The sequence below is a fragment of the Dromaius novaehollandiae genome, chromosome 6 (assembly GCF_036370855.1).
Source record: "Dromaius novaehollandiae isolate bDroNov1 chromosome 6, bDroNov1.hap1, whole genome shotgun sequence".
Classification (NCBI taxonomy): Eukaryota; Metazoa; Chordata; class Aves; order Casuariiformes; family Dromaiidae; genus Dromaius; species Dromaius novaehollandiae.
In genome coordinates this window covers 26,167,585-26,181,903 of record NC_088103.1, presented here as the reverse complement: position 1 = coordinate 26,181,903, position 14,319 = coordinate 26,167,585, and positions in this window count along the sequence as shown.

The window sequence follows — 14,319 nt, the reverse complement described above, 5'->3', positions numbered from 1 at the left end:
TAGGGTTAGGGTTAGGGTTAGCTTAGGTAGAAAGCGCAGAGCCCCATGTGGAGTGGGGCTGCACAGGGCATGCCAAAGGAAATGTGGGGCTGCCCCAAGCCTGCTGCCAGGCCAACTTTTTGCTTCGGGCCAGCAATGGGGCTGGGGGGCTCTGCTTCGCGGCCCTGCAGACCTGCTGCTTAGGGCTAGGGTTAGGCTTAGGTTTAGGGTTAGGGTTAGCTTAGGTAGAAAGCGCAGAGCCCCATGTGGAGTGGGGCTGCACAGGGCATGCCTAAGGAAATGTGGGGCTGCCCCAAGCCTGCTACCAAGGCCACTTTTTGGTTCCAGCCAGCAATGGGGCTGGGGGGGCTCTGATTCGGGGCCCAGCTGACCTGCTGGTTAGGGCTAGGGTTAGGGTTAGGCTTAGGGTTAGGGTTAGCTTAGGTAGAAAGCGCAGAGCCCCATGTGGAGTGGGGCTGCACAGGGCATGCCAAAGGAAATGTGGGGCTGCCCCAAGCCTGCTGCCACGCCAACTTCTTGGTTACGGCCAGCAATGGGGCTGGGGGGGTTCTGGATCGGGGCCCTGCTGACCTGCTGGTTGGGGCTAGGGTTAGGGTTAGGCTTAGGGTTAGGGTTAGCTTAGGTAGAAAGCGCAGAGCCCCATGTGGAGTGGGGCTGCACAGGGCATGCCAAAGGAAATGCGGGGCTGCCCCAAGCCTGCTGCCAGGCCAACTTCTTGGTTCCGGCCAGCAATGGGGCTGGGGGGTTCTGCTTCGGGGCCCTGCTGACCTGCTGTTTAGGGCTAGGGTTAGGGTTAGGGTTAGGGTTAGGGTTAGCTTAGGTAGAAAGCGCAGAGCCCCATGTGGAGTGGGGCTGCACAGGGCATGCCTAAGGAAATGTGGGGCTGCCCCAAGCCTGCTGCCAGGCCAACTTTTTGCTTCGGGCCAGCAATGGGGCTGGGGGGCTCTGCTTCGCAGCCCTGCAGACCTGCTGCTTAGGGCTAGGGTTAGGCTTAGGTTTAGGGTTAGGGTTAGCTTAGGTAGATAGCGCAGAGCCCCATGTGGAGTGGGGCTGCACAGGGCATGCCAAAGGAAATGTGGGGCTGCCCCAAGCCTGCTGCCAGGCCAACTTCTTGGTTCCGGCCAGCAATGGGGCTGGGGGGCTCTGCTTCGGGGCCCTGCTGACCTGCTGGTTAGGGCTAGGGTTAGGGTTAGGGTTAGGGTTAGGGTTAGCTTAGGTAGAAAGCGCAGAGCCCCATGTGGAGTGGGGCTGCACAGGGCATGCCAAAGGAAATGTGGGGCTGCCCCAAGCCTGCTGTCAAGGCCACTTTTTGGTTCCAGCCAGCAATGGGGCTGGGGGGTTCTGGATCGGGCCCAGCTGACCTGCTGGTTAGGGCTAGGGTTAGGGTTAGGGTTAGGGTTAGGGTTAGCTTAGGTAGAAAGCGCAGAGCCCCATGTGGAGTGGGGCTGCACAGGGCATGCCAAAGGAAATGTGGGGCTGCCCCAAGCCTGCTGCCACGCCAACTTTTTGCTTCGGGCCAGCAATGGGGCTGGGGGGCTCTGCTTCGCGGCCCTGCAGACCTGCTGCTTAGGGCTAGGGTTAGGCTTAGGTTTAGGGTTAGGGTTAGCTTAGGTAGAAAGCGCAGAGCCCCATGTGGAGTGGGGCTGCACAGGGCATGCCTAAGGAAATGTGGGGCTGCCCCAAGCCTGCTACCAAGGCCACTTTTTGGTTCCAGCCAGCAATGGGGCTGGGGGGGCTCTGATTCGGGGCCCAGCTGACCTGCTGGTTAGGGCTAGGGTTAGGGTTAGGCTTAGGGTTAGGGTTAGCTTAGGTAGAAAGCGCAGAGCCCCATGTGGAGTGGGGCTGCACAGGGCATGCCAAAGGAAATGTGGGGCTGCCCCAAGCCTGCTGCCACGCCAACTTCTTGGTTACGGCCAGCAATGGGGCTGGGGGGGTTCTGGATCGGGCCCTGCTGACCTGCTGGTTGGGGCTAGGGTTAGGGTTAGGCTTAGGGTTAGGGTTAGCTTAGGTAGAAAGCGCAGAGCCCCATGTGGAGTGGGGCTGCACAGGGCATGCCAAAGGAAATGCGGGGCTGCCCCAAGCCTGCTGCCAGGCCAACTTCTTGGTTCCGGCCAGCAATGGGGCTGGGGGGTTCTGCTTCGGGGCCCTGCTGACCTGCTGTTTAGGGCTAGGGTTAGGGTTAGGGTTAGGGTTAGGGTTAGCTTAGGTAGAAAGCGCAGAGCCCCATGTGGAGTGGGGCTGCACAGGGCATGCCTAAGGAAATGTGGGGCTGCCCCAAGCCTGCTGCCAGGCCAACTTTTTGCTTCGGGCCAGCAATGGGGCTGGGGGGCTCTGCTTCGCAGCCCTGCAGACCTGCTGCTTAGGGCTAGGGTTAGGCTTAGGTTTAGGGTTAGGGTTAGCTTAGGTAGATAGCGCAGAGCCCCATGTGGAGTGGGGCTGCACAGGGCATGCCAAAGGAAATGTGGGGCTGCCCCAAGCCTGCTGCCACGCCAACTTCTAGGTTCCGGCCAGCAATGGGGCTGGGGGGCTCTGCTTCGGGGCCCTGCTGACCTGCTGGTTAGGGCTAGGGTTAGGGTTAGGGTTAGGGTTAGGGTTAGCTTAGGTAGAAAGCGCAGAGCCCCATGTGGAGTGGGGCTGCACAGGGCATGCCAAAGGAAATGTGGGGCTGCCCCAAGCCTGCTGTCAAGGCCACTTTTTGGTTCCAGCCAGCAATGGGGCTGGGGGGTTCTGGATCGGGCCCAGCTGACCTGCTGGTTAGGGCTAGGGTTAGGGTTAGGGTTAGGGTTAGGGTTAGCTTAGGTAGAAAGCGCAGAGCCCCATGTGGAGTGGGGCTGCACAGGGCATGCCAAAGGAAATGTGGGGCTGCCCCAAGCCTGCTGCCACGCCAACTTTTTGCTTCGGGCCAGCAATGGGGCTGGGGGGCTCTGCTTCGCGGCCCTGCAGACCTGCTGCTTAGGGCTAGGGTTAGGGTTAGGCTTAGCTTAGGTAGAAAGCGCAGAGCCCCATGTGGAGTGGGGCTGCACAGGGCATTCCTAAGGAAATGTGGGGCTGCCCCAAGCCTGCTGCCAAGGCCACTTTTTGGTTCCGGCCAGCAATGGGGCTGGGGGGTTCTGGATCGGGCCCTGCTGACCTGCTGCTTAGGGCTAGGGTTAGGGTTAGGCTTAGGGTTAGGGTTAGCTTAGGTAGAAAGCGCAGAGCCCCATGTGGAGTGGGGCTGCACAGGGCATGCCTAAGGAAATGTGGGGCTGCCCCAAGCCTGCTGCCAGGCCAACTTCTTGGTTCCGGCCAGCAATGGGGCTGGGGGGCTCTGTTTCGGGGCCCAGCTGAAATTCGGGTTAGGCCTAGGGTTAGGGTTAGGGTTAGGGTTAGCTTAGGTAGATAGCGCAGAGCCCCATGTGGAGTGGGGCTGCACAGGGCATGCCAAAGGAAATGTGGGGCTGCCCCAAGCCTGCTGCCAGGACAACTGTTTGGTTCCGGCCAGCAATGGGGCTGGGGGGCTCTGCTTCGGGGCCCTGCTGACCTGCTGGTTAGGGCTAGGGTTAGGGTTAGGGTTAGCTTAGGCAGAAAGAGCAGAGCCCCATGTGGAGTGGGGCTGCACAGGGCATGCCAAAGGAAATGTGGGGCTGCCCCAAGCCTGCTGCCAGGGCCACTTTTTGGTTCCGGCCAGCAATGGGGCTGGGGGGTTCTGGTTCGGGGCCCTGCTGACCTGCTGGTTAGGGCTAGGGTTAGGGTTAGGCTTAGGGTTAGGGTTAGCTTAGGTAGAAAGCGCAGAGCCCCATGTGGAGTGGGGCTGCACAGGGCATGCCAAAGGAAATGTGGGGCTGCCCCAAGCCTGCTGCCAGGCCCACTTTTTGGTTCCGGCCAGCAATGGGGCTGGGGGGGTTCTGTTTCGGGGCCCAGCTGACCTTCGGGTTAGGGTTAGAGTTAGGGTTAGGGTTAGGGTTAGGGTTAGGGTTAGGTTTAACTTAGGTAGAAAGCGCAGAGCCCCATGTGGAGTGGGGCTGCACAGGGCATGCCAAGGGAAATGTGGGGCTGCCCCAAGCCTGCTGCCAGGCCCACTTTTTGGTTCCGGCCAGCAATGGGGCTGGGGGGGTTCTGGATCGGGGCCCAGCTGACCTTCGGGTTAGGGCTAGGCTTAGGCTTAGGGTTAGGGTTAGGGTTTAGCTTAGGTAGAAAGCGCAGAGCCCCATGTGGAGTGCGGCTGCACAGGGCATGCCAAAGGAAATGTGGGGCTGCCACAAGCCTGCTGCCAGGACAACTTCTTGCTTCGCACCAGCAATGGGGCTGGGGGGTTCTGGTTCGGGGCCCAGCTCACCTGCTGGTTAGGGCTAGGGTTAGGGTTAGGCTTAGGGTTAGGGTTAGCTTAGGTAGAAAGCGCAGAGCCCCATGTGGAGTGCGGCTGCACAGGGCATGCCAAAGGAAATGTGGGGCTGCCCCAAGCCTGCTGCCAGGACAACTTCGTGCTGCGGGCCAGCAATGGGGCTGGGGGGTTCTGCTTCGGGGCCCTGCTGACCTGCTGGTTGGGGCTAGGGTTAGGGTTAGGGTTAGGATTAGGGTTAGCTTAGGTAGAAAGCGCAGAGCCCCATGTGGAGTGGGGCTGCACAGGGCATGCCAAGGGAAATGTGGGGCTGCCCCAAGCCTGCTGCCAGGCCAACTATTTGGTTCCGGCCAGCAATGGGGCTGGGGGGCTCTGCTTCGGGGCCCTGCTGACCTTCGGGTTAGGGCTAGGGTTAGGGTTAGGGTTAGGGTTAGCTTAGGCAGAAAGAGCAGAGCCCCATGTGGAGTGGGGCTGCACAGGGCATGCCAAAGGAAATGTGGGGCTGCCCCAAGCCTGCTGCCAGGCCAACTATTTGGTTCCGGCCAGCAATGGGGCTGGGGGGTTCTGGTTCGGGGCCCTGCTGACCTGCTGGTTAGGGCTAGGGTTAGGGTTAGGGTTAGGGTTAGGGTTAGCTTAGGTAGAAAGCGCAGAGCCCCATGTGGAGTGGGGCTGCACAGGGCATGCCAAAGGAAATGTGGGGCTGCCCCAAGCCTGCTGCCAGGCCCACTTTTTGGTTCCGGCCAGCAATGGGGCTGGGGGGGTTCTGTTTCGGGGCCCAGCTGACCTTCGGGTTAGGGTTAGGGTTAGGGTTCGGGTTAGGGTTAGGGTTAGGGTTAGGTTTAACTTAGGTAGAAAGCGCAGAGCCCCATGTGGAGTGGGGCTGCACAGGGCATGCCAAGGGAAATGTGGGGCTGCCCCAAGCCTCCTGACAGGCCAACTTTTGGTTCGGACCAGCAATGGGGCTGGGGGGTTCTGCTTCGGGGCCCTGCTGACCTGCTCTTTAGGGCTAGGCTTAGGCTTAGGGTTAGGGTTAGGGTTTAGCTTAGGTAGAAAGCGCAGAGCCCCATGTAGAGTGGGGCTGCACAGGGCATGCCAAAGGAAATGTGGGGCTGCCCCAAGCCTGCTGCCAGGCCAACTTTTTGGTTCCGGCCAGCAATGGGGCTGGGGGGCTCTGCTTCAGGGCCCTGCTGACCTGCTGGTTAGGGCTAGGGTTAGGCCTAGGGTTAGGGTTAGGGTTAGGGTTAGTTTAGGTAGATAGCGCAGAGCCCCATGTGGAGTGGGGCTGCACAGGGCATGCCAAAGGAAATGTGGGGCTGCCCCAAGCCTTCTGCCAAGGCCACTTTTTGGTTCTGGCCAGCAATGGGGCTGGGGGGTTCTGCTTCGGGGCCCTTCTGACCTGCTCTTTAGGGCTAGGCTTAGGCTTAGGGTTAGGGTTAGGTTTAACTTAGGTAGAAAGCGCAGAGCCCCATGTGGAGTGGGGCTGCACAGGGCATGCCAAAGGAAATGTGGGGCTGCCCCAAGCCTGCTGCCAGGCCCACTCCTTGGTTCGGGCCAGCAATGGGGCTGGGGGGCTCTGCTTCGGGGCCCAGCTGACCTTCGGATAGGTTAGGGTTAGGGTTAGGGTTAGGGTTAGGGTTAGCTTAGGTGGAAAGCGCAGGGCCCCATGTGGAGTGGGGCTGCACAGGGCATGCCAAAGGAAATGTGGGGCTGCCCCAAGCCTGCTGCCAGACCAGCTTCTTGCTTCCGGCCAGCAATGGGGCTGGGGGGTTCTGGTTCGGGGGCCAGCTGACCTGCTGGTTAGGGCTAGGGTTAGGGTTAGGGTTAGGGTTAGGGTTAGCTTAGGTAGAAAGCGCAGAGCCCCATGTGGAGTGGGGCTGCACAGGGCATGCCAAAGGAAATGTGGGGCTGCCCCAAGCCTGCTGCCAGGCCAACTTCTTGCTTCAGGCCAGCAATGGGGCTGGGGGGTTCTGCTTCGAGGCCCTGCTGAGCTGCTGGTTAGGCTTAGGGTTAGGGTTAGGGTTAGGGTTAGGGTTAGCTTAGGTAGAAAGCGCAGAGCCCCATGTGGAGTGGGGCTGCACAGGGCATGCCAAAGGAAATGTGGGGCTGCCCCAAGCCTGCTGCCAGGCCAACTTTTTGGTTCGGGCCAGCAATGGGGCTGGGGGGCTCTGCTTCGGGGCCATGCTGACCAGCTGGTTAGGGCTAGGGTTAGGGTTAGGGTTAGGCTTAGGCTTAGCTTAGGTAGAAAGCGCAGAGCCCCATGTGGAGTGGGGCTGCACAGGGAATGCCAAGGGAAATGTGGGGCTGCCCCAAGCCTGCTGCCACGCCAACTTCTTGGTTCCGGCCAGCAATGGGGCTGGGGGGCTCTGCTTCGGGGCCCTGCTGACCTTCGGGTTAGGGCTAGGGTTAGGCTTAGGGTTAGGGTTAGCTTAGGTAGATAGCGCAGAGCTCCATGTGGAGAGGGGCTGCACAGGGCATGCCAAAGGAAATGTGGGGCTGCCCCAATCCTGCCTCCAGAACAACTTATTGGGTCCGGCCAGCAATGGGGCTGGGGGGTTCTAGTTCGGGGCCCTGCTGACCTGCTGGTTAGGGCTAGGCCTAGGATTAGGGTTAGGGCTAGGGTTAGGGTTAGCTTAGGTAGAAAGCGCAGAGCCCCATGTGCAGTGGGGCTGCAGAGGGCATGCCAAAGGAAATGTGGGGCTGCCCCAAGCCTGCTGCCAGGCCAGCTTGTTGGTTCCGGCCAGCAATGGGGCTGGGGAGTTCTGCTTCGGGGCCCAGCTGACCTGCTGGTTAGGGCTAGGATTAGGGTTCGGGTTAGGGTTAGCTTAGGTAGAAAGCGCAGAGCCCCATGTGGAGTGGGGCTGCACAGGGCATGCCAAAGGAAATGTGGGGCTGCCCCAAGCCTGCTGCCAGGCCAACTTCTTGGTCCCGTCCAGCAATGGGGCTGGGGGGTTCTGGATCGGGGCCCAGATGACCTGCTGGTTAAGGCTAGGGTTAGGGTTAGGGTTAGGGTTAGGGTTAGCTTAGGTAGAAAGCGCAGAGCCCCATGTGGAGTGGGGCTGCACAGGGCATGCCAAAGGAAATGTGGGGCTGCCCCAAGCCTGCTGCCAGGCCAACTTTTTGGTTCGGGCCAGCAATGGGGCTGGGGGGCTCTGCTTCGGGGCCCTTCTGACCAGCTGGTTAGGGCTAGGGATAGGGTTAGGGTTAGGCTTAGGCTTAGCTTAGGTAGAAAGCGCAGAGCCCCATGTGGAGTGGGGCTGCACAGGGCATGCCAAAGGAAATGTGGGGCTGCCCCAAGCCTGCTGCCAGGCCAACTTTTTGGTTCGGGCCAGCAATGGGGCTGGGGGGTTCTGCTTCGGGGCCCTGCTGACCTGCTGGTTAGGGCTAGGGTTAGTGTTAGGGTTAGGGCTGAATTTAGTTTAGGTAGAAAGCGCAGAGCCCCATGTGGAGTGGGGCTGCACAGGGCATGCCAAAGGAAATGTGGGGCTGCCCCAAGCCTGCTGCCAGGCCAACTATTTGGTTCCGGCCAGCAATGGGGCTGGGGGGTTCTGCTTCGGGGCCCTGCTGACCTGCTGGTTAGGGCTAGGGTTAGGGTTAGGGTTAGGGTTAGGGTTAGCTTAGGTAGAAAGCGCAGAGCCCCATGTGGAGTGGGGCTGCACAGGGCATGCCAAAGGAAATGCGGGGCTGCCCCAAGCCTGCTGCCAGGCCAACTTTTTGGTTCCGGTCAGCAATGGCGCTGGGGGGATCTGCTTCGCGGCCCTGCTGACCTGCTGGTTAGGGCTAGGGTTAGGGTTAGGGTCAGGGTTAGGGTTAGCTTAGGTAGAAAGCGCAGAGCCCCATGTGGAGTGGGGCTGCACAGGGCATGCCAAAGGAAATGTGGGGCTGCCCCAAGCCTGCTGCCAGGCCCACTTCTAGGTTCCGGCCAGCAATGGGGCTGGGGGGCTCTGCTTCAGGCCCCTGCTGACCTGCTGGTTAGGGTTAGGGTTAGGTTTAGGGTTAGGGTTGGGGTTAGCTTAGGTAGAAAGCGCAGAGCCCCATGTGGAGTGGGGCTGCACAGGGCATGCCAAAGGAAATGTGGGGCTGCCCCAAGCCTGCTGCCACGCCAACTTCTTAGTTTGGGCCAGCAATGGGGCTGGGGGGTTCTGGATCGGGGCCCAGCTGACCTTCGGGTTAGGGCTAGGGTTAGGGTTAGGGTTAGGGTTAGGGTTAGCTTAGGTAGAAAGTGCAGAGCCCCATGTGGAGTGGGGCTGCACAGGGCATGCCAAAGGAAATGTGGGGCTGCCCCAAGCCTGCTGCCAGGCCAACTTCTTGGTTCCGGCCAGCAATGGGGCTGGGGGGCTCTGCTTCGGGGCCCAGCTGACCTGCTGGTTAGGGCTAGGGTTAGGGTTAGGGTTAGGGTTAGGGTTAGCTTAGGTAGAAAGCGCAGAGCCCCATGTGGAGTGGGGCTGCACAGGGCATGCCAAAGGAAATGTGGGGCTGCCCCAAGCCTGCTGCCAGGCCAACTTCTTGGTTCCGGCCAGCAATGGGGCTGGGGGGTTCTTCTTCAGGGCCCTGTTGACCTTCTGGTTAGGGCTAGGGTTAGGGTTAGGATTAGGCTTAGCTTAGGGTTAGCTTAGGCAGAAAACGCAGAGCCCCATGTGGAGTGGGGCTGCACAGGGCATGCCAAAGGAAATGTGGGGCTGCCCCAAGCCTGCTGCCAGGCCAACTTTTTGGTTCGGGCCAGCAATGGGGCTGGGGGGCTCTGCTTCGGGGCCATGCTGACCTGCTGGTTAGGGCTAGGGTTAGGGTTAGGGTTAGGGTTAGGGTTAGCTTAGGTAGAAAGCGCAGAGCCCCATGTGGAGTGGGGCTGCACAGGGCATGCCAAAGGAAATGTGGGGCTGCCCCAAGCCTGCTGCCAGGCCAACTTCTTGGTTCCGGCCAGCAATGGGGCTGGGGGGTTCTGCTTCGGGGCCCAGCTGACCTGCTGGTTAGGGCTAGGGTTAGGGTTAGGGTTAGGGTTAGGGTTAGCTTAGGTAGAAAGCGCAGAGCCCCATGTGGAGTGGGGCTGCACAGGGCATGCCAAAGGAAATGTGGGGCTGCCCCAAGCCTGCTGCCAGGCCAACTTCTTGGTTCCGGCCAGCAATGGGGCTGGGGGGTTCTTCTTCAGGGCCCTGTTGACCTTCTGGTTAGGGCTAGGGTTAGGGTTAGGATTAGGCTTAGCTTAGGGTTAGCTTAGGCAGAAAACGCAGAGCCCCATGTGGAGTGGGGCTGCACAGGGCATGCCAAAGGAAATGTGGGGCTGCCCCAAGCCTGCTGCCAGGACCACTTCTTGCTTCAAGCGAGCAATGGGGCTGGGGGGTTCTGCTTCGGGGCCCAGCTGACCTGCTGGTTAGGGCTAGGGTTAGGGTTAGGGTTAGGGTTAGGGTTAGCTTAGGTAGAAAGCGCAGAGCCCCATGTGGAGTGGGGCTGCACAGGGCATGCCAAAGGAAATGTGGGGCTGCCCCAAGCCTGCTGCCAGGCCAACTTTTTGGTTCGGACCAGCAATGGGGCTGGGGGGCTCTGCTTCGGGGCCCTGCTACCTGCTGGTTAGGGCTAGGGTTAGGGTTAGGGTTAGGTTTAGGCTTAGGGTTAGGGTTAGCTTAGGTAGAAAGCGCAGAGCCCCATGTGGAGTGGGGCTGCACAGGGCATGCCAAAGGAAATGTGGGGCTGCCCCAAGCCTACTGCCAGGCCAACTTCTTGGTTCCGGCCACCAATGGGGCTGGGGGGCTCTGGAGCCGGACCCAGCTGACCTGCTGGTTAGGGCTAGGGTTAGGGTTAGGGTTAGGGTTAGGGTTAGCTTAGGTAGAAAGCGCAGAGCCCCATGTGGAGTGGGGCTGCACAGGGCATGCCAAAGGAAATGTGGGGCTGCCCCAAGCCTGCTGCCAGGCCAACTTCTTGGTTCCGGCCAGCAATGGGGCTGGGGGGTTCTGCTTTGGGGCCCAGCTGACCTTCGGGTTAGGCCTAGGGTTAGGGTTAGGGTTAGGGTTAGGGGTAGCTTAGGTAGAAAGCGCAGAGCCCCATGTGGAGAGGGGCTGCACAGGGCATGCCAAAGGAAATGTGGGGCTGCCCCAAGCCTGCTGCCAGGTCAACTACTTCCTACAGGCCAGCAATGGGGCTGGGGGGTTCTGCTTCGGGGCCCAGCTGACCTGCTGCTTAGGGCTAGGGTTAGGGTTAGGGTTAGGGTTAGGGTTAGCTTAGGTAGAAAGCGCAGAGCCCCATGTGGAGTGGGGCTGCACAGGGCATGCCAAAGGAAATGTGGGGCTGTCCCAAGCCTGCTGCCAGGCCAACTTATTGGTTCGGGCCAGCAATGGGGCTGGGGGGCTCTGGATCGGGGCCCTCCTGACCAGCTGGTTAGGGCTAGGGATAGGGTTAGGGTTAGGCTTAGGCTTAGCTTAGGTAGAAAGCGCAGAGCCCCATGTGGAGTGGGGCTGCACAGGGCATGCCAAAGGAAATGTGGGGCTGCCCCAAGCCTGCTGCCAGGCCAACTTCTTGGTTCCGGCCACCAATGTGGCTGGGGGGCTCTGCTTCGGGGCCCAGCTGACCTGCTGGTTAGGGCTAGGGTTAGGGTTAGGCTTAGGGTTAGGGTTAGCTTAGGTAGAAAGCGCAGAGCCCCATGTGGAGTGGGGCTGCACAGGGCATGCCAAAGGAAATGTGGGGCTGCCCCAAGCCTGCTGCCAGGCCAACTTTTTGGATCCGGCCAGCAATGGGGCTGGGGGGCTCTGCTTCGGGGCCCAGCTGACCTTCGAATTAGGGCTAGGGTTAGGGTTAGGCTTAGGGTTAGGGTTAGCTTAGGTAGAAAGCGCAGAGCCCCATGTGGAGTGGGGCTGCACAGGGCATGCCAAAGGAAATGTGGGGCTGCCCCAAGCCTGCTGCCAGGCCAACTTTTTGCTTCGGGCCAGCAATGGGGCTGGGGGGCTCTGCTTCGGGGCCCAGCTGACCTGCTGGTTAGGGCTAGGGTTAGGGTTAGGGTTAGGGTTAGGTTTAGCTTAGGTAGAAAGCGCAGAGCCCCATGTGGAGTGGGGCTGCACAGGGCATGCCAAAGGAAATGTGGGGCTGCCCCAAGCCTGCTGCCACGCCAACTTCTTGGTTCCGGCCAGCAATGGGGCTGGGGGGTTCTGGTTCAGGGCCCTGCTGACCTGCTGGTTAGGCCCAGGGTTAGGGTTAGGGTTAGGGTTAGGGTTAGGCTTAGGGTTAGCTTAGGTAGAAAGCGCAGAGCCCCATGTGGAGTGGGGCTGCACAGGGCATGCCAAAGGAAATGTGGGGCTGCCCCAAGCCTGCTGCCAGGACAACTTGTTGGTTCCGGCCACCAATGGGGCTGGGGGGTTCTGGACCAGGGCCCAGCTGACCTGTTGCTTAGGGATAGGGTTAGGGTTAGGGTTAGGGTTAGGGTTAGGGTTAGGGTTAGGGTTAGCTTAGGTAGAAAGCGCAGAGCCCCATGTGGAGAGGGGCTGCACAGGGCATGCCAAAGGAAATGTGGGGCTGCCCCAAGCCTGCTGCCAGGTCAACTATTACCTACGGGCCAGCAATGGGGCTGGGGGGTTCTGCTTCGGGCCCAGCTGACCTGCTGGTTAGGGCTAGGGCTAGGGTTAGGGTTAGGGTTAGCGTTAGCTTAGGTAGAAAGCGCAGAGCCCCATGTGGAGTGGGGCTGCACAGGGCATGCCAAAGGAAATGTGGGGCTGCCCCAAGCCTGCTGCCAGGCCAACTTCTTGGTTCCGGCCAGCAATGGGGCTGGGGGGTTCTGCTTCGGGGCCCAGCTGACCTTCGGGTTAGGCCTAGGGTTAGGGTTAGGGTTAGGGTTAGGGGTAGCTTAGGTAGAAAGCGCAGAGCCCCATGTGGAGAGGGGCTGCACAGGGCATGCCAAAGGAAATGTGGGGCTGCCCCAAGCCTGCTGCCAGGCCAACTTTTTGCTGTGGGACAGCAATGGGGCTGGGGGGCTCTGCTTCGGGGCCCAGCTGACCTGCTGGTTAGGGCTAGGGTTAGGGTTAGGCTTAGGGTTAGGGTTAGCTTAGGTAGAAAGCGCAGAGCCCCATGTGGAGTGGGGCTGCACAGGGCATGCCAAAGGAAATGTGGGGCTGCCCCAAGCCTGCTGCCAGGCCAACTTTTTGGATCCGGCCAGCAATGGGGCTGGGGGGCTCTGCTTCGGGGCCCAGCTGACCTTCGAATTAGGGCTAGGGTTAGGGTTAGGCTTAGGGTTAGGGTTAGCTTAGGTAGAAAGCGCAGAGCCCCATGTGGAGTGGGGCTGCACAGGGCATGCCAAAGGAAATGTGGGGCTGCCCCAAGCCTGCTGCCAGGTCAACTACTTCCTACGGGCCAGCAATGGGGCTGGGGGGCTCTGCTTCGGGGCCCAGCTGACCTGCTGGTTAGGGCTAGGGTTAGGGTTAGGCTTAGGGTTAGGGTTATCTTAGGTAGAAAGCGCAGAGCCCCATGTGGAGTGGGGCTGCACAGGGCATGCCTAAGGAAATGTGGGGCTGCCCCAAGCCTGCTGCCAGGCCAACTTCTTGGTTCCGGCCAGCAATGGGGCTGGGGGGTTCTGGTTCAGGGCCCTGCTGACCTGCTGGTTAGGCCCAGGGTTAGGGTTAGGGTTAGGGTTAGGGTTAGGCTTAGGTTTAGCTTAGGTAGAAAGCGCAGAGCCCCATGTGGAGTGGGGCTGCACAGGGCATGCCAAAGGAAATGTGGGGCTGCCCCAAGCCTGCTGCCAGGACAACTTCTTGGTTCCGGACAGCAATGGGGCTGGGGGGCTCTGCTTCGGGGCCCAGCTGAACACTGGGTTAGGGCTAGGGTTAGGGTTAGGGTTAGGGTTAGCTTAGGTAGAAAGCGCAGAGCCCCATGTGGAGTGGGGCTGCACAGGGCATGCCAAAGGAAATGTGGGGCTGCCCCAAGCCTGCTGCCAAGGCCACTTTTTGATTCCAGCCAGCAATGGGGCTGGGGGGTTCTGGATCGGGGCCCTGCTGACCTGCTGGTTAGGGCTAGGGTTAGGGTTAGGTTAGGGTTAGGGTTAGGGTTAGCTTAGGTAGAAAGCGCAGAGCCCCATGTGGAGTGGGGCTGCACAGGGCATGCCAAAGGAAATGTGGGGCTGCCCCAAGCCTGCTGCCAGGCCAACTTCTTGGTTCCGGACAGCAATGGGGCTGGGGGGGTTCTGGATCGGGCCCTGCTGACCTGCTGGTTAGGGCTAGGGTTAGGGTTAGGGTTAGGGTTAGGGTTAGCTTAGGTAGAAAGCGCAGAGCCCCCTGTGGAGTGGGGCTGCACAGGGCATGCCAAAGGAAATGTGGGGCTGCCCCAAGCCTGCTGCCAGGCCAACTTCTTGGTTCCGGTCAGCAATGGGGCTGGGGAGTTCTGGATCGGGGCCCAGCTGACCTTCAGGTTAGGTCTAGGGTTAGGGTTAGGTTAGGGTTAGGGTTAGCTTAGGTAGATAGCGCAGAGCCCCATGTGGAGTGGGGCTGCACAGGGCATGCCAAAGGAAATGTGGGGCTGCCCCAAGCCTGCTGCCACGCCAACTTGTTGGTTCCGGCCAGCAATGGGGCTGGGGGGTTCTGCTTCGGGGCCCTGCTGACCTGTTGGTTAGGGTTAGGGTTAGGGTTAGGGTTAGGGTTAGGGTTAGGGTTAGCTTAGGTAGAAAGCGCAGAGCCCCATGTGGAGTGGGGCTGCACAGGGCATGCCTAAGGAAATGTGGGGCTGCCCCAAGCCTGCTGCCAGGCCAACTTCTTGGTTCCGGCCAGCAATGGGGCTGGGGGGTTCTGCTTCGGGGCCCTGCTGACCTGCTGCTTAGGGCTAGGGTTAGGGTTAGGGTTAGGGTTAGCTTAGGTAGAAAGCGCAGAGCCCCATGTGGAGTGGGGCTGCACAGGGCATGCCAAAGGAAATGTGGGGCTGCCCCAAGCCTGCTGCCAAGGCCACCTTTTGATTCCAGCCAGCAATGGGGCTGGGGGGTTCTGCTTCGGGGCCCAGCTGACCTTCGGGTTAGGCTAGGGTTAGGGTTAGGGTTAGCTTAG